We start from the raw sequence: 20,828 nt of genomic DNA on the forward strand, positions 1-20,828 counted from the left end.
GTAAATAAATAAATAAAATAAAATAAGTTGACAACACAACCGAGAACTTGCAGAAGTATCTTGAAGCAAAGAGAGCTGCTAAACAAATTGTGGCCATAACAAAAGCTGTTTACTATGATGACACTCAAGATGGCAAACATCTTACCTACCAACTGTCAAAATCCCATCAGCATCAAGCCGAAGATGCGGAGAAATTCCATGGCAATAGCGAAGATAATTTATTTATTATTTATTTCCCACATTTGTATCCCGCCATTCTCACCCTTCTCAGGGTGGCCTTACAACAGGCAGCAATTTGATGCCAACACATATAAAATCAAAAAATAAACAAATAAAGTTAAAAGCATGCAATTAACATTAATTATTAAAATATCAATTAAAATCACACAAATCAAATTGTAGTCCAAGGCCTGTTCAGTTGTCAATATCATTAATCCAGTATCATTATTGCACTGTTTCAATTACTGGTTGACTGCTTGGTCCCACAGCCACATCTTAATTTTTTTCCTGAAGGACAGGAGGGACCTGATTTCATTGAGGAGGGAGTTTCACATACAAGGGGCTACTACTGAGAAGGTCCTGTCCCTTGTCCCCACCAATCGTGCTTGCAAAGGTGGTGTGAGCAAGAGGAAAGCTTTTCCTGGTGGTCTTAATTTCCAAGGTGGATCATAGAGGGAGATACGTTTGGACAGGTAAGATGGATTGGAACTGTTTAGGGCTTTATAGGCTAAAGCCAGCACTTTGAATTGTGCTCAGTAGCAGACCAGCAGCCAGTGGAGCTGGCGTAGCAGCGGGGTTGTGTGCTCTCTGTATGCCGCTCTTGGGCAAGGTACTGGAGAGGGTGGTTGCTTCTCAGCTCCAGGGATCCTTGGATGACACTGATTTTCTGGACTATTCACAGTCCGGCTTCAGGCCTGGTCACAGTACTGAGACGGCTTTGGTAGCCTTGGTGGATGACCTCTGCAGAGAGCTAGACAGGGGGAGTGTATCCCTCCTGGTTCTCCTGGACATCTTAGCGGCTTTCGATACCATCGACCATGGTATCCTTCTGGGACAGCTCTCTGGGATGAGCTTTGGAGGCACTGAGCTCCAGTGGCTCCAGTTCTTCCTGGAGGGCCGTTCCCAGTTGGAAGCTGGGTGATACCTGCTCGGACCCCTGGCCTTTGACCTGTAGGGTCCCTCAGGGTTCTATTTTATCCCTCATGCTATTTAACATCTACATTAGATTAGGTTGGCTCCCTCTCTACCTTCCTTCAGTAAACAACTGAAGACTTGGATGTTTCAGCAGGCCTTCGGAGATACAGTCATTAATTAATCAGCCCCAGAGGAAGCTCCTCAGATACTGAACCAGTGCCTGGTCGCTGTAGTGGCCTGGATGAGGGAGAACAAGCTGAAGCTCAATCCTGACAAGACAGAGGTCCTGGAGGTCAGTCGCATATCTGATTGGGGTATTGGGTGGCCACCTGTGCTCGATGGGGTCGCACTCCCCCTGAATGCGCAGGTCAGTAGCTTGGGGGTCCTCCTGGATTTGGCACTGACACTTGATGCACAGGTGTCAGCAGTGGCCGGGAGGGCCTTTGCACAATTAAAACTTGTGCGCCAGCTGCGACCATACCTCGTGAAGTCTGACTTGGCCACGGTGGTCCATGCCTTAGTCACCTCTAGACTGGATTATTGCAATGCACTCTACGTGGGGTTGCTCCTGAAGACGGCCCGGAAACTTCAGTTAGTCCAATGTGCGACTACCAGGTTGTTAACTGGAGCAAACTACAGTGAAAGATCTACTCCCTTGTTTAAGGAGCTCCACTGGCTGCTGATCGTTTTCCGGTCCGAATTCAAGGTGCAGGTTCTTACCTATAAAACCCTAAACGGTTTGGGACCCACCTACCTTTGTGACCGCATCTCCCCCTATAAACCCACTCGTCCTCTTCGTTCATCTGGTAGGGCCCTTCTATCATTCCCACCACCATCCCAGGCTCGGTTGGTGGGGATGAGGGAGTGGGCCTTCTCTATTGTTGCTCCCCGGATCTGGAATTCCCTTCTGGAGGAAATCCGGCAAGCACCCACCCTGGCTTCCTTCAAAAAGCTGCTTAAAACCTGGCTCTTCCACTGCACCTTTGGATAACCGATCCCATAGCTATAGTAGTTGCACAGGCCATCTCTTTGACTTGAAACACTGTACTTTATTCCTCTGCCCCAAAGCATCTTAGAATATAACATTGCATTTTAGTTCTAGTGGCCCATCCAGGCCATACTCTCATCCCAGTGGTCTTTTTTCTTCTTCTGTGATTCAAATGTTATTTGAGTGATTATATTGCTTCTGTTTATGTGATTGTTTTAGTCATTTGTTATGGGTTTTTTTTTGTATTCTTATAGCATTTTATAGTGTTTTCAGTGTTTTATTGTACAATGTTTTATACTGATTTTATATTGGAAACCGCCCTGAGTCCATTTTGGGAGAGAGGGTGGTATACAAATAAACTTTTACTTACTTACTTACTACTGTTGGACCATTGAAGCTTCCAAACACTCTTCAAAGGCAACCCCACATAGAGCATGTTGCAGTAATCTATTCAAGATGTAACAAGAATGTGGACCACCACAGCCAAGTCTGACTTCCCAAGGTACGGGTGCAACTGGCACACAAATTTTAATTGTGCAGAAGCTCCCCTGGCCACCACTGAAACCTGGGATTCTAGATTCAACAATGAATCCAGGAACACTCCCAAGCTGCAAACCTATGCATTCAGAGGGAGTGTAACCCCGTCCAGCACAGTTTGTAACCCTATACCCTGTTCATCCTTACAACTGACCAGAAGGACCTCTGTCTTGTTTGGATTGAATTTCAATTTGGTCGCCCTCTTCCAGACCATCACAGGACCTGAACAGCCTCCTTAGAGACCAGAGTACCTCTTTGTGTTCCTTTTGTTCTCCTTTTATCATTGTGTTTCAAGAGAGTATCTGTTTGTGAATCTGTGTATTGCAACACTACTTTTTTTTTCTTAAACCCTTGCTCCTGCTTAAAAGCTGTCTTGTGGGTGTTTAAATGGTCATTGTTTGTTGTCATTCAAACCTTTTCCATCTTTCACTAAGAACTCAGCTTCTAAGGTGGAAAATGTATTTGTTAACTGCCTTCATGAAGCAACTATCAAGTGTTTTCTGTAATCTTTTTCCCTTTGACATTTTCCCCTTTGACCTTCCCCCAGGAATAGATTTTTCTTGTTCTACTTCACCAAAAGTATATTTGCATAATTAAAAGATATGAACACTTCCCCTCTGCAGAAAAACATTAACATGCTGATGTCTTGGTATTTTTCTTGTTTCTTGTTTTGATAATGCAGATAACCTTTCTTTACTTTTAAATTTTAATTAAAGAGTCATACTATTTAACAGATTGCAAACATCAAAGTGCTTTCAATATATCAAAATGGCTGCCTCTAATTGTTCTTTTATCAGATATTTGTGAGCATTTTCTTGCATAGGAGAGATAGAATTTTTATTCCATAATAAGCATTTTATCTAAGGGCACTTCCAGAAAGCGCCAAAACGTGTGTTTTAGATCTGGGGCAAAAAATCCCTGGACCTGACAGCAGGCCCACACATAGACCTGTCAGTCTGATGAACTGCTCCTCTGCTGTCCTCACATCTTCCTTTGACGTGGAACAAGATGGAAAGCAGACAGGGGACATCCAACAGAAGGAGGGGTTTTAAGAAAAAAATTAACTCTGTTATGCGTTGGACCTCATATGTACACATGCTAATATCTTAATGTAAGCACAAACAGATTTTGTATGTCTCTTTTCACCCAACTGTTAATTCAAGCTCTCTTTAATGATATAAAGTTTAAAAGAAAGAGTTTTAGAGAGTTCTAATTGCTTTCCACTTGTGCTTCCCTTTAGCCATCTGTATGTTCCCGGTTCCATGTTTTGACAGGCCAATAATCTCATCAGGTGTTTTGGGCTTTTAAAAAGTGCACGTGTGCTGGGGTAGTCCACACAGGGGGAAGGGAAAGAAAGCTCATGTTTTTCATGACTACAGGAATATACAGTAATGCAAAGGTGCACATTTTTCAGAAGGAATCGGGTTTTAAGGGCCCCATTTTAACAGGTGCTTTTCAGCTGTTAACCCAATTCTACCTGCACTTTCGCTAAATGCTGTTTAGCCATGACCCCTTTTAACTCGGTTACTTATGGGTTTTTAGCCATGTGTAGAAGGGCCCTAAGATCCCTTCTACACTGCCATATAATCAGTGGCAGTGTAGACTCATTTAACCCAGTTCAAATAAGATAATGTGGATTATCTGCTTTGATAATCTGGATTATATGGCAGTGTAGAAGGGGCCTCAATAAACATGGCTAGGATTGCCCTGCACATTTACAGTCTATTTTCAGATCATTTCTTTTGACAACATTTCAGTGAAATATGATCCTGCTTTGATTTCCTTTCATAAAGCTATTTTAAAAAAAAAATCAGATTGAATGACAGTAGGGCATTATGCAGCTTCCTGATCTCCTCTAAACATTTTTCTATCAGCTTGTTCTGTTCTTCAAACATATACAATTCATTTTAATGAAATTTGGACCTGTCAAGTCCTCAGTCTTATAACTGATATTTTTCCAGAAACCATTAAAAAAATACTGAGCTCACAATCTACACTATAAATCAAACTCATCACTGTAAGACTGCCATTATCTTCTTATGCTTACCTTCCATTTTCCTTGACCAGCTCAGTAGTCTGGTTATGGTATACTCCATGGTCCATGTGAAGAATTCTGATGAACTGCAAGAGCTGCATTATTGCACTATACCTATGCTAAGCACATACTGTCTGCATACAATTCTAAAATGATGTTATTTGCAGGTTTGCCTTCTATTATTGCAATCTAAGCATTATGTGTTGTCTTCATCCCTAGTGTGTACAGTAAGCTATGTTGTGATCTTTAGAGGGCTTTCCTTGTAATTTTTGATTATTCAATTATATATACACCATGGAGCCACCATCATACCCTCTACCCTTATATGTGCAGCAGCCTTTGTGGTTTCAGCTCAGATTGATTTAAAAATGATATTCTTACCATGTTAGAACTAAAGATGCTTACTTAATGGGCAATGAAGCAGAATAAATTATGTTCAGAGTGAAAGTAGAGCTTGGAAAAGAGATATTTTTGGATGACAATTCCCAGAATCCACCAGCCACCACAATCAGTGTTCTGCTGACTAATGGATTCTAGCAGATATGCAAAAAGGCCCTCAAAATAAGTTTTAGGAAGCTGTAGCTCTGATGAATTCGCTGCTGCCTGTCCCAAATATGACCACTAAACTCTGTACATTTGTAAGTAAATGCACCTGAAAACCTCCATAATCACCAGTACGACAATCAGTACTTTCCTTAAAAGGAAAATAATGTTATACAATAACTTCTCTGATTTTTCTTCTATTCAAGGAAACAAGAAGTGTGGAATATAAAAAACAACAACTCTGCTTCTCCAAATTGCAGGACTGTCTCAGAAACATTAAATCACTCAAACGTGATTGAATCGTTTCCCCTTCTTTTTGCACTCTTTCATTGAAAACCTTTCTTTCACAGCTCTCCTTGACATGTGCCATATCACAAAATGAACAGCAGTTACTGGACATCAAAGAAAATGGGAGTTTCATTTATTTTAGAATTGTTTTGGCTCATAAAATATCAGACCATCTGGCTGTTTCACTGAATCTTGCAATGATACAATTTGATACGTTACAAGTTATATTTTGAAAGACAGATTTACAAAGAATGTGCACCCTTGTAATTATTTAATCCACTTAAAATTGTATGCACATTATAACATTTTGGATGAAGGCTCACTCACACCATTGCCTGATCCAATTTTTGTCATCTCGTTGTGAGTGTATGGTGTGAATGTTGACTGCTTGATAGTCATTCCTTAAGAGCTTGAATAATTCCTCAAGGTTGATTTATGGTTATCAAAACACAGCCTATGTATCTGAAGATATCCTCAGCTTGATAGTTTTGAAAAAGTTATGTAACTGTTAGAAGTGATAGAAACAAGGTGAGAAATAGAGCAAAAACACACACTACACTCCTGCTAGGTAGACATGTGAATTCAATATTATCACGGCCTCCTTCTCCTGTGCAATGAGACTGACTGCCTCATGGACAAGCAGTTAATTCCAATCCCCAAAACACTGCAGAGTCCTGGTCATAATTTCACAGCCTTTGACCTTGTATAGTAGCTAATTAGCTTGAATAAACACTCTTGAGTTCTGACTTTCATCCAAAGTCCTTGGAGGTTTATTCTTAATTTAGTTGCTACTTAACTATTTGCAGGTTTTCCCTTAGTATACAAAGATACTCACAACCACAATAAGACCTTCACACACTAAGGATGGCGATAGATTAGATCAGCAGACAATCATGGTAAGGCTTCTAGAAACTGGCAGAAAGCAAGCCACATCTCTACTCTCTTAAACCTTTAAGTGGACTGTGCTGTGAACACATATCTAATAAAAATTGTATTTTTCCACACACTGGAGTTAAGTACAATGCATTCCTATCTAAAACTGCATTTTTATACTTGACAGTAACTGACTTCCATACTAGCGATGTACATTTTTTATTTTTTCTTATTTGCAGATTTTTTTTGGCTAAAATTTTATTTTCACAAAAAGATTGATTTTATACAAACACCAAAATCATATTTTGAGTTTGATGTTTTTTGTGCAATGCAATTTATTTTGCATTTGTAAAAATTAACAATCACATTATGTAAAACCCACTGCAAACAGGACCCATAGAAACAAAATCAACTGAAAAGGCTCTTTTCCGTGGAGGTAAAAACTTTATGAAGATTCAAATTTTGCGGCTTAGATTTTTTTTTGTCATTGTTGGTGTTCAGACTGTGGTTTTCTGATAGAGCAAATGTTTTTCATGTAGAAGAAACAAAAGACAAAGCACACATGTCCATGCAGTACTGGGATGCTGAAGGAATATGGAAGGAATAAACATTTTTATGAACTTAATGAATCTGCGATACATGGAACAACTAACTATGTAGACTGTCTCTTCCTGTAGAGTTTACTTACTATTGTGAATTCTGATGTGCTGTTGCTGAGATTATATTAGTTTCTAGGGATGTGTGATTCATTAAAAATATTCAAAAGTCATTACAAAACTGGGAGGCTTCATTTCTAAAGTGTTTCTAAAGTATACTTGGTGGGGAATTTTCAAAGTTTTTATAAACATTTTTTTAAAAAACTACAAGAGCTATCTACTTGAATTTTATATACAATGCACAAGATAACCATGGCATCAATCCCCAGAAGTGGCAGAAAGATTCATACATCTACAGATTTTGGGGGATTTCTAAAAGTTTAGACAAAAACAATTTATCCCCCAAAAAAGCAACAACAGTAATTCCCTTGAATGTCTGTCTGTCTTTATGACACACAACCACATAACTTCAACTTAACACAGATTTAAACTATTACTTACTTACTTATGTCCTCTTTGCAAATTCAATAATTTTATTTATCATTATTAGACTGATTCTAAATGGCTGATATCATTGGGGCTTTCTGATGTTGAGCACTGCATTTTGGGAGATGTAGTTTAGGGCAAAGTCTTTTGCATTCCCTGCCACAGGGGGCCTCACCATCCCAAACTACATTTCTAAAAATGCTGTGTTTTCAGTCTCCCACACTAGTCCCACCCACAGTACCTTTGCTTATGGCGATTAGGCCAAAGAAAAGGGATTGGTTTTAAAAACACTTTATGATTTCTTGACTTTATCAACGTTGCTTAATGCTTATACTGAAAATTAAAATGACATTGGGAGACATCCATATGTTACAGAATCTTAACGACAATGATTGGTGAGTGTTTTGATTCTTAAATCCCCCCATCTTTCCTGCATGTTTCTAATGTTAATTTGTATTCACAAATCTAATAAATTTGATCCAACAAATTAAAAACAAACAAAAAATTCACACCCCTTTTAGTTACAATTTGGCCCAATTATAGAGGAAGGCTTGCCTCACCAGATGATAAGGGGCATAGACCAATAAAAATATACAGAGATCAGGTTGGTCTTACAGTTGGGACTGAGATAAAACCATAGAGAAAGCAGATAATTTAGATGGAGAAAATGGGTGGAAAGACAAGGAGTTATAAAATGAATCAAGTGGGTTTAGACCAGTGGTTCTCAACCTGTGGGTCCCCACATGTTTTGGCCTTCAACTCCCAGAAATCCTAACAGCTGGTAAACTGGCTAGGATTTCTGGGAGTCATAGACCAAAAAATATGGGGACCCACAGGTTGAGAACCACTGGTTTAGTCATTTGCCAAAAAAGTAATCAAGAATATAGAATTAAATAAGGTAGGCAAGAGGAAAGAAGACAAATGTTAATATTCCCTCTCTGTTCCCAATAGGTTTGGACCATCTGCCATGAATAATTTATAGGAAATTAGAAGAATGTGTTGAATACCTAGGCAATCTTCTCCTGCTAGAGGTTATCTCATAGAGTTGATAGGTATGAAGAGTACTCAAATCTTTGCTATGCCTAAATCTAATTACACTGTTATATGTTTGCATTTGTACACATATATACACTTCCTGACTTTTTTGACAGCATACCAAGCTTAAAACAGGGACAGTTAAATATTCATATCATAAAAAATAAAATATGATTAACCTATTTAATAAAATTTTAAAGAAATCAAAAACCATGCTAATTGAAAAAAGAAAATAAATACATGCAGACAGGCTATTGCCCCATGGACAATAAGTTCTCAAAGCTCAGGGAGAGGGGACCCTCTGTCCCTTTCTATGGGAGAATGGCAAGGACAGCTTCAGTATTGCCTTTTTCAAGAAAGTAGCAGGCATCAAGAAGCCCTTTCCATGTGACCACTTGAGAGAACTGTGAGATTGAAAGGACACACAGAGGGGCCTTCCCTGAAAATATGAGAACACAAGTGGGTTCACAAGGGACAATGCAGTATTTCAGATAGCTTGGCCCCAACACTTATAGGGCTTTAGTAGTAAGTAAGTAAGTAAAAGTTTATTTGTATACCGCCCTCTCTCCCAAAAGGGACTCAGGGCGGTTTCCAATATAAAATCAGCATAAAACATTGTACAATAAAACACTGAAAACACTATAAAACGCTATAAGAATTAGAAACAAAAACAAAACATAACAATTGACTAAAACAAGGCCCAGTTTACAATTTGGCGCGACAGTCCAAAGGGTTAAACATGCATTCTCCAAAATTACCTTCTGGATTTTCCCCATTGGGAAGGAATGGAGACAATAAAACAGATGGCTCCAGGTGCTATTCTAGCACTGGCGCGTAGAAGGATACCATGGTGGATGGTGTCAAAAACCAGTAAAGCTTTCAGCATAACCAACAGAGATGCATTACCCTTTCCACTTCACTTTACCAAGGCAACCAAAATGGTGTCTGTATTATAGTCATGCCTGAAATGGGATTGAAATGGATCCAGACAAACTTTCTCAACCAAGAACACCTAGAATTAAGAACCCATCACATGCTTCAGTATTGGCCCTCACCAATAGAATGTTGGAAACTAAATGATATTTTTCCATCAGGATGAAGTTCAGGGAGTTCTTTTTTCAACAATAATGTTATAACTGCCTTATTCAGCCACAATATAACTCCTCTTTATTGTAGTAAAGAAGTTATAATTCCCCCTTTAATCAAACAAAAAAGAGTAAGATCTGAACACACATATGCTGGCAAAATCCTGTTGACATCTTTAGAATATAAAATTGAAAGTATCCATTATGACTGGACAAGTAAGGACCAGTAGGTATGTATTAAGTATAAAATATAAGTAGAGTAGATTCGGTTGATTTTATCTGCAAAGTGCAAAGCAAGCTGTTCACAGTAGGATATCAAGTGGGCTACATTATATGCATTAGCAATTCTATGCAAGTAGAGAATTCATACCATATGAATTACAGAAATAGACTGGAATTTAACATGAAATCTAGAAGACAGAAACAGAACTGTCTGTCTCTGAAATTCTCCAGATGTGCTTGGTTATAGTTACAACAGCAATTCATCAAATCAATATGGTTGATACTGATGGAGAACTCAGGTAGACTACACTGAACTAAGTAGACTAATGGCTTGACACAGTATGTAGCAGCTTTATATATTAAAAAATATCAAGGATGTTGCTTTTTTCTCCAACACGTGTGTCTACTAGGCTTGATCGATCCACGAAAAATTTGATTCTAAACTCGTTTCAAAACTAGAGGGGGGCAGCTTTTCGTTTCTGATGGTATTTCCGAATTTGGCCCCCCAAAAAATTCGAAATTAACGAAAATTCGTTATTTTCTAAATTAATTCGTTAATGGCGGACGCGCATGCGCAATTCCCAAAAACAGCACAGAGGGAGAGGACTTTACAGGACTCTCCCACCCTCATTTTTTGAGTGATCTTCTTCCAACTTGGTACAGTGGTAGAACATATTTAACACTGATAGCTCACCAAAATTTGGAACGTTTCCCTTATCCTCTGATTTTTGGCGAATTTTCATAGCTTTTATAATAAACCATTTTTTAATAATTGCAGAAATCTGTTCCTGGTTTGAAAGTCTTATTTCCTGTTAAATTGGGTTGTCTTTACTGTGAAAGTCATTGTTCTACTTCAGAAACTTTGTTTTTGTGGCTGAAACTTTGTTAAATTGGTGTGTGTGTGATATATACTGTGTATATAGTCCCTGCATAATGTGTGTGTGTGTGTGTGTGTGTATAGGTAAAGGTAAAGGTATCCCTTGACGTTAAGTTCAGTCATGTCTGACTCTGGGGGTTGGTGCTCATCTCCATTTCTAAGCCCAAGAGCCAGTGTTGTCCATAGACACCTCCAAGGTCATGTGGCCGGCATGACTACATGGAGTGCCATTACCTTCCCGCCAGAGCGGTACCTATTGATCTACTCACATTGGCATGTTTTCAAGCTGCTAGGTTGGCAGAAGCTGGAGCTAACAGCGGGCACTCACTCTGCTCCCGGGATTTGAACCTGGGACCTTTTGGTCTGCAAGTTCAGCAGCTCAGTGCTTTAACACACTTCGCCATCGGGGCTCATGTATATATAATATACATACACATACACACAATGTGGAGAATATGTGGAAAGGTAGATAGATAAGTTGGGAGCCACAGCGAAGGCACCTTCCTGGGAGCAAGGTCTAATAATAATAATAATAATAATAATAATAATAATAATAATAATAAATCCCTTACAATATCCAAGATGGCTCACTGCTACAGAATCTTGGGAGGTTTAGTTTGATATGGTACCATTATTGGCAGAGAAAGCTAAGCTGTAGGAGTTGAAATCCAATCATTTATCCTCCCTATAGAATCAATTTTATATGCATTTTTAGCTACAGAAAAGCTAAAATCAGGACAGTAAAAGAACAACACCCAGAAAATGGGAATTCCAGACAGGAAACAATCAGGGCCAGCGAATACCTCCCAACAAAGGATTCCCCCAGGTAGGAAGCAGCCAGGCTTTGAAGCTGCAAGGCTATTCAATGCTAATCAAGGTGACCAATTGCAACATTCACACTTGCCTCCCACAGACAAGAGTTCTTTCTCCCACCCTGGACCTTCCACAGATATATAAACCCCACTTGCCTAGCTTCGCACAGACGTCAAAACCTCACCGCCGGGCCCCTCTCTGTCTCTCTCGGTCTCTCCATTCCCGGCTCCATCCGCCGCCTTCCCGCCTCACAGAGAGACACCAGGCCTGAGCTGAGGCGAGGTGGCGGCGGCGGCCATTTCCCCCCTCCGTCTTCCTCCTCCTCCTCGGCCCCCTTCCCCTCGCCCCCTCCCATTGGCTGAGCCCGTGACGCCCCTTTTGCTGAGGGGCAAAAGGAAAGGGCCTGAATGGTGGGAGTTTGGGTGATTTGCAAAAGCTTTTTTTTCCTAACGAAAAAAACGACGACATAACGAAAAACGGCCTCTCGCGATTCGAAACCGCGATATCCAGACGTGTGGACAATCAATGCTTCAAAATTGCTTCAAAACAAACGAAAATAACGAATTAATAACGGTTAACGGGGAAAACGAATTATTTGAGCAAGCCTAGTGTCTACAAAATGAAGTGGCTGAGACTTGTCCCAAGTTTGGAATCTGTTTAAACATAACATTGGGACCTTCAAGAAAGATTAAGCTCCTTGTTATATTTTTGCACTATTTTCCAAATTACATTTAGCCAAAATAAAAACTTATTACTTTTCTTTAGATAAAGAAAACATTATTTATGAAGAGTTCTATTCAATATTTCACACAATCAGGGAGAAACGGCACTTTTCTTTCTACAGTTTAAACGAAATCACAATCACTCCTCAGTATATGTTTACCTTAATCTTCATTACAACAACTTTTGTCATTTCAGCTATAAAAATTTAATATTAAAGAGATGAAATATTAAATGTGATGTACTTCTTGCTACAGAAAATAAATCAAAATAAAATACATCCAAAACACAAAATTAGAAGGCCGTGTATTTAAAACAATGACATTGTGTCTTTATATCTTTTATTTATCCTATGGCCTAAATATACTGTTTTAAAGACCAAATAATAGAGTAGCATCTCACTACAACAGTTAATTAACAACAACAGAAGATCAATACACAATGAGCATTTTCACTCAGATTGTCTGAAGCAATGAATCCAAAGTTTTGATATTCAAAGGTTTTGAGAATCTTGGCTAGTTCATATCACAAAAAATAATGATTCCAGTCTCTTAAGAAGTTAACAGAGGAGAAATTTTTTATCTAAAATCCTTAAACAGGAACGTATTTGCTTAAAAGTTTACATTTTACAACCATTAATGAAGAGAGAGGTCAAGGTGACAGAAGCAAACATACTTGCTCTATGAGAACTTTCATTGACCTGTTACTTTTTACTGGAGAATGGTTGTCACTAGACAGAATGGCTCATAAGGCCATAAAACAGATTACAACATCTTTTATATTGACTGCCAATGGCTTGCCAAGGTTTCACAGAGGGGTCTTTCTCAGTCTGTACATTTCAAGACATGAAACTTGGACTAATAAGCAGTGGCCTTTTCCAAAGTGTAATTCATCCCATACTACAAAATAAATCATAGTATGGTAGAAGGAGTAAGAGTGAGCAGAAAAGCAACATAAAACATTATTTCCCAAATAAACTAGATGTCTAAGAGGCTAACTTGTGTTAACAGCACTGCTGTTGGAGCTTAGATTTCATGCAGTTGAGATCACCAAACATGAATAAACTTGTATATCTTTGATCCTAAAACCATAAGCAGAAACAAGACATAAATCAAACACTTGGTAGGACATGTGTTACATTCTTCTCACAATTGTATCACCTCAGGATGCATGTGGTGGTTCTTGTCTGACAGTAGCAGCAGTTTAAACATTTCATTAGAGCTGAAAAACATACTCCTCAAATAAAAATATCTGCAATTTATATATGGGCATAGAAATCTATTTATACTACATCAGATTATTTATCCATGTAGCCCAGTGCGATCAATTCTAACTGATAGCAGAATCGCCTTCTACTTTTAACTGAGAGTACCAATGAGTCATTCACATAGCAGAACAGATAAATTAACCATAGAGAACATTTGAAAAACTAATTTGCTATTTAAATGTTTAGTCCATGTGAGTCATGTGTGTGAATGAGACAGAGCTTGAAATCATCCTTTTAAGAAGAATGAACAGAATGACATGCTGAAACCATTCCAAGACAAACAGTTGAAGTATGATGTATAGTCTAGAACAGTGATTCTCAACCTGTGGGTTCCCAGATGTTATGGCCTTAACAGCTGGTAAACTGGCTGAGATTTCTGGGAGTTGTAGGCCAAAACACCTGGGGACCCACAGGTTGAGAACCACTGGTCCAGAACTTACCATCCCAGTTATGGATGAATTCCAGATGGCATTATTTCTTGCTAAAAGTAGTGATCCATGGCACTGTTTTTGCTACAATTAACATATATTATGTGTATTGGTTGAGCTTGCCTATTTTACTTTTAAGAGATGGGATTGTCAGTATTGTCAGCAACCATAGATTTTCCTTAGCCTTGATGTGGTGTACTAAAGCTATTTACCATTTAACGTCATAAAGAGAATTTAATTAAAATGTATTATACACTTTGAACGAGCTGGGGATGAAGACAGCCAACAGGGAGCTCTGGCGTGGGCTGGTCCAGGAGGTCACTAAGAGTCAGAAGAGACTGAACGAATAAACAACTTTATACACTTTATTATTTTTCCTCTCGACCGTTTCATTTTCACACAAAAAAGTAATACTCTTTTTTCTAGTAGGTGATATGTGTCAAGAAGCTATGGTCACCGCAGTTTTTTTTTTTTAAATCATTTAGTCTAGCATACTTAGGATGCAAATAGACAAAGATCTTCCTTGTTTAGCCTGCAACTCCAACTGAGAATATATAAGTTTACAGTCAGATAAATCTGATACAACTAATTAGATTTTGTGGAATATCCAAACACAAAAGCTTCAGATCAATCTTAGATCAATCAAAAAGTACTTTACCATTTTCTAAAAGTAGAATTAGAAAAGGAGAAAAATGAGAAAAAGAAATGAAAAGATACAAAAAAAAGTGGAAGACAAGAAAATCTTAAACAAATTTGGTCAAAATTAGATACTTTGTTACAGGTTTCCCAAAATCAATGGAAAACAGAAATGCCTTATAAGAAATCTTTGAGGAATATCAGGCCCCTTCCACACAGCTGAATAAAATTCCACATTATCTGCTTTGAACTGGAATCAGAGCCGGCCCTAGGTATTTTTCAAGTGTAGGCGAACAGAATTTTGGCGCCCCCCCCCCCAAACCAATCACTGAAAAATAAAAGCGTTGGATAAGCGAAAATGTTGGATAATAAGGAAGTATAAAGGAAAAGCCTATAAAACATCAAATTACATTATTATTTTAAAAATTAAGCACCAAAACATCATGTTTTACAACAAATCAATAGAAAAAGCAGTTCAATACATGGTAATGTTATGTAGGAATTACTATATTTGCAAATTTAGCACTAAACATTGAACAGGGATATAGGGCAGTGTGGACTTAGATAACCCAGATAGCCCTCAGTATTAAAAAAAAAACCCTCTAAAATCAGGACAATAAAGAACAACACTCTGAAAACAGAAGAAATCCAGACAATAAACAATCAGGGACAGCTAACTCCTCCCAAAAAAAGATTCTCCCAGGCAAGAAGAAGCCAGGCCTTGAAGCCACAGGGCCATTAAATGCTAATCAAGGTGATTAATTACAACATTCACACCTGCTTCAAAGAAAAGTTCTTTCTCCCACCCTGGACCTTCTACAGATATATAAACCCCACATACCTAGCTTCCAAGTTCCTACAGACCTCACAATCTCTGAAGGCCCCAAAGGTGGGCTTGCGTGGTGCGAAGGTGGGTCTGCGCCGGCCGGAAGGCCCAGTGCGGCCGCTGGAAGGCCCGAAAGAGAAGGAGGTGGAGAGTGGTGCCCTCCTCCCAGGACGATGGTGCCCCCGGGACGATGGCGCCACAGGCAAATGCCTATTTCGCCTTATGGTTGGACCGCCTCTGACTGGAATATATAGCAGTGTGGACTCAGATATCCCAGCTGAAAGCAGGGGCCCTTCCACACAGCCATATAACCAAGAATATCAAGGCCAAAAATCCCACAATATCTGCTTTCAGCTGGGATATCTGAGTCTACACTTCTATGTATTCCAGTTCAAAGTAGATAATGTGGGATTTTATTCAGCTGTGTGGATGGGGCCTAAGTCTCCATTATTCTCCCACTTTGCTTCTCCTCTTTACAAGCTCTAGACATAAAAGAAGTTAAGGTCCAACATATTACTTCCTCTTTTTTCATAATTACTTTTCAAATGTCAGGAGGAGGAGCTTAATTCATCACCTCATTCTCATACTCTTAAATCTACCAGGCACAATTTTCCATGATCCTTCCATTCACTCACAGGTGTAGTGCAAGGGGCAAATGAGACAACACAACATCTGTCAACTTGAAGCTATATGACTGCTCCCAACTCTAGAAAGGGCATGTTTAGCCTTGCATTTAAGGATGATGGTAGCAGTATAGTGAATAAATAGAAATGTCTATATGATCTAAAACAATAAAATACCGTATTGAAAGCAGAAAATATCATTCTAATTGTATGGTTTTCCTCTCATGATCTGGGTCCATGTAGCTCTTTGGAAATCACAGTATAGATACACTGAAGCAATGTTACATCAACAATTATTTCAGGAAACGCTGATTTCAACATGAGTAATCTCAACTCCCACATTCATTAGATTGTTTGAATACAGACTTCTTAGTCACACAGTAACATTTAACTGATTAGAATCCCCCTAACAGAAATCAGCTATAAGCTTATGAGTCATCTTCCAGTAGTACTTTTAGTACTTCAATGGTTTCCATTAGTTCCATGGGTGCTCAATCTGCTCATTTTCTTGACATGGATAACACTTTTATTGTGTCAGGACACTTCCAAAATCAAGTCAACATTACAGTACATGAGAAATAATGCCTGGGCATGAAATAGTCACTAGTGAAAGTTTGGCAGCTGCTGAGCATGATTTTTCAATCATTTTGTGACTAGTATCAACAAGCATGGATATATGACTATTTTCAGTTTCCACAAATATCTGTTATTATTCCATGAATTCTCAGAAGAAAAATAACCAGAGCAGCCAATATGAACTTATATTAATACAATCCCTAGACATCTCTCTCTATGTATATGAGACAGAGAGAGGGATAGCTGACAAAGCACTTTGCAACAGTATAAGAGCTACAGACCAGTAGTAAGCTCAGACTATTTTTACCTGCAACCATGCTGCAATAAAGTGGCATCTTCATTCAATCGATAAAGGTTACTTACTTAACATTTTCTCTAACATATTTGGATGGCTAGCCCATTAGATCTTTTTCTGAAAAAGAGCATGGTTAATGAATGGAGAGAACAGTTACATACCTTCAGGGAGAATCTGCCTGATAACAATAATCCATTTAGAAAATGACAATATCCTCTGATCTATTGCCGGAAAAGCAGGGACTTGATGGAGAGTTTTATTCCTTCTCCTCAGTACTCCAGAAGAAAATGAGCACCATTTGAATATTTCTCAAGCTGTGGCATCTCTCGAGATCCCTGGTTGCATTCTGTTTTCCAAAGGACAGCAATCTGATGTTCCAGTGAGCATACACAGTGAAGGCAAATTGAAAAAGCTTGAGATAAATTAGGGATGTCTAAGTTAAAATTGTCTCTGCTCCTGACTCTCTCTCTCTCATCTGCAGTCTGAAAGTCTGTTTTGCTGTGGAAAAGCTAGATGGCAGGCTGCCTCAGTGAGTTTTTCTTAAGGCACAGACAGCATTTTCAATGAAGAATTTCCCCCATTATCTATGCTAAAGTAACTGAAGTCTTGTTTTGAAAGTGTCTGATGGAATGACATTCAATTCATTATTTTTTCAAAGCTGCAGGTAGAAAAACACACTAGTTGGCTAGACATTTTTATCTGAATGAAATAATCCATGTTTCTGAGTTAACAAATGATAGCTAGGATCTTGTAACACCCTTATACAACAAATAATTTTCACTCTTATACCCAATGGTACAGCCAGCTCTCCATATCTATGGATTCTGCATTCATGGATTTCATAATTAAACCTTGATTTTGCCATTTTGTATGAGGGACATCATTTTATTATGTCAATGTATATGATGGGACTTGAGCATCCACAGATTTGGCTATCCATGGGGAGTCCTGGTGAAACCTAGTGGAAAACAAGGCCCATGGTATATTTCATGCTCTTCAATCTCTAAGATTTATGTCCAACACACCCATATATAAATTACTCAAATTTCCAACTTATTTTTCCCAGAGATTTTTAGGAATTTTACAAAGCAGAACTCAGATATTCATTAGTTATATCATAACTGCTAAAGTGTCCCTCACCATGCTTTGTGATAAAGTGATTACAGTAATCCAACTTGTTGAAGTATAGGATCATCAGTATGAGAACACACATACAGTTTCTGAGTTGTACACTGTTATTTCATATATAGTGAAATGCATGTTGTGTTAGGTCAAATATACAATTCCCTGTTGATCAACTGGTTTCTACATTGGGGCTTGGAGAAACTATATGGGAAATGGGACAGTGATATTGCAGAGTAGAAGGGAAATGCAAGGAAGAAGATGAAGGAAATGATCCATGGTTTAAGATGTCTCAGTCTTTATACCCAATAAATAAGATGAACTTGAACTCTTACAAATAATGGCAAATAAGATTTACCAAGCTCTACTGAAAGCTAATGAAATGGAACCCATGGCTAGAATATAATAGTTGAGGGATATATCATCTTTACAAAAGAATAGATGAGAGAGGTAGATGGAGAATAGCATTGTAAATAAGGGATAACTAATGATGGGCATTTAAAGTAAAGGACATTAAAACAGTGGACTTAAAAACTGGAAATAAAGTGAAGAAAAAACTGGTAAATACTATTAAAAAGGGAAACTGTAATGAAGCAATCACTGTAAGAATCTGCTATAGACTTCAAGATTCGATTAACTGTATTATGCCTGCAGTTGAAGCTGCTCCAATTCTAAATGTACCAAATTTAACTTTACAGTTCTACAGTAATTAATATGCATTTGCAAGAGGAAGATCTTCCCCTGGAAATTTCACAGAACAATTAAAAGGAACAATAAAAGAGTGAGTTGAATTGCAATTTATACTATTGTACTTCAGCAGTGCAAGTTCGCATTTTACAGAGCTCAAAGGAGATTTCATATCTCCCAGAATGCTGGATTCATAACTGGGGCATAGATCCTTGGCATTTTACAATTTTAATAAAGACAGAGAAGCTAGCATCAGAATAGGATTCAAGCTGTGATTCTTTATCTAGTGAGCCAGAGTACTAAGAACCATGTTCAGCACAAACATTTCACTGCCTAGTTCCCTCCTAACATGTCACTGTTAATGTGTCAGGATGTGAATTACAATTACTGATGGAGGTGAGTATTGGGATCAATAACCCTGATACAAAAATGCACTTTGGTATGCACTGAAGCAGTAAGCTGCTTTGTAATACTCCTATTAAAACTTCTTACTAGTAGCACGTTGAAACATGATTTGGGCCCCAAAGAAAAAGCCCAGTGGCTGAAATTGTGCATGGTTTTTTCATATGCCTCAGTGGAAACTCATAATTAACATACAGTCTTCAATCTTGCATATTGCAAGCTCTTGCACAGTGACACACCTGGGAATGGTTACTCATGTAGACCATAAAAGATTATATATAAAATATAATGTTTTCCAATTTCTTTGTAGATATAGAAAGCCAATGTGATTTAGTCATTATAACCTTGGATTGAGAGGTGGAACATTATACTTCTGGCAGCTGGTGCTGCAGGTGAATGTTCTATTTGATGGTCTCTAAAGAATACAAGCCAAAACTAAAACTGCCTGGCATAATGTGCCAAAGCTTGGAACATGTAGGGAGCAGAGTCTAGGATATTTAAGGCCAGTTCATCCACTTACAATCCCTCCTTGCCTCCAACTGTCTACCCACCCTTCCATCCTCAGTGTAGTGAGAGCTGAACTGAGTAGGAATTTTCTCCCCTTTACATTGCTGAGTTTTTTTTGAGGGGGGGGGGAGGTCTACCCCATTTGTATCTCTGTGACTTGGACAATTGGTGATATTGTTAAATAAGGAGCCGCAAACAAACATTGGGGGAAAATATCAAAGTTCAGTGTTTACCTTGGCACTCCATTGTGATGAACAGTAGGACTCTGGGACAGCTTGTTGAGGTCTTGGTATCAGTGAGGTTATGAAAAAGTTAGTCCTTGGGACTAATCTGGGGGACTTGTTTCTCTCCCCCGCCCTCCTGTAAAGTCCACAGGTTTAGAAGTCTGCCTCAACAAGAACATTTCAATTTCTTAGAAAAATCGCATATACTGATTTGAAATTAGCACAATGGTGATACATTTTGAGTTAATCATTTCTAAATATGGCTTTATTTTACACTATATTTGACTTAACTAAATCAACAGAAACTAACTAAACTAAATCAAAAAGAAAATACCATTTTTATATTGAAATAGATGTGTCATTTTCACCTCTTTATCATATTCATTTTGATGCTGTCTTGTTTTTAGTTTTGTTTTCAAAGATATAGAAGTTATCCTTGCTTGCTGCTTTGCATTAGTCTTTCACTTTTTTTTCATTAGACAAAAAAGACAATAAAAGACAAAGAAGTAAATACTCCAGGTTCTATCAAAAGGCTTGCCAATAGATACAAAGACAAATACTTCAAAAGTCGTCACAGGAAAAAATGACATTAAAGATTGCTTAAACTATTTTATGAGTATACATTAGAGATTGAGAGAAAATGTCATGGATTAACTGAAGAGCTCAGGTTTTCTTATTGTTATTATAAATAGCTCTTTAATTTGTTATACTGAGCAAAACTTGTGAACTGAAAAGTTTTGCTTCATTATTTTTTATTATACAGTCATAAACATTTAGAGACATTCACTAGCTTTTGTTACAAAGTAAAATAGGGATGAGATTATTGGTAGAATCAAACAAACAGGTTTTGACTCAAGTGATTTTATATTATATCTCAGCAATTAAAGACCCCATCTATGGGCCCTTCTACACTTGGCTAAAAACCCAGAAGTCACTGGGATAAAAGGGGGGAGCTAAGCAATGTTTAGTGGAATTGGGTTAATAGCTGAAAAGCACATGTTTA

The 20,828-nt window shown here is 38.3% G+C and overlaps 1 protein-coding gene across 22 annotated transcripts in view; it reads right to left on the reverse strand.

The window, feature by feature from the left end:
- Positions 1 to 17,374, reverse strand: part of mgat4c (MGAT4 family member C) — a 432,147-nt gene extending 414,773 nt beyond the window's left edge. For 13 of the 22 annotated variants that reach the window (XM_062982765.1, XM_062982773.1, XM_062982767.1 and 10 more), the window contains exon 1: positions 17,045 to 17,374. The gene's annotated coding sequence lies outside the window, so the exon portion shown is untranslated. The remainder of the gene's footprint in view (positions 1 to 17,044) is intronic. The other 9 variants (XM_062982787.1, XM_062982780.1, XM_062982786.1 and 6 more) reach the window with 1 other exon arrangement.
- Between the last annotated feature and the right edge of the window lie 3,454 nt (positions 17,375 to 20,828).

The sequence above is a fragment of the Anolis carolinensis genome, chromosome 5 (genome assembly GCF_035594765.1).
Source record: "Anolis carolinensis isolate JA03-04 chromosome 5, rAnoCar3.1.pri, whole genome shotgun sequence".
In the NCBI taxonomy this organism is placed as follows: domain Eukaryota; kingdom Metazoa; phylum Chordata; class Lepidosauria; order Squamata; family Dactyloidae; genus Anolis; species Anolis carolinensis.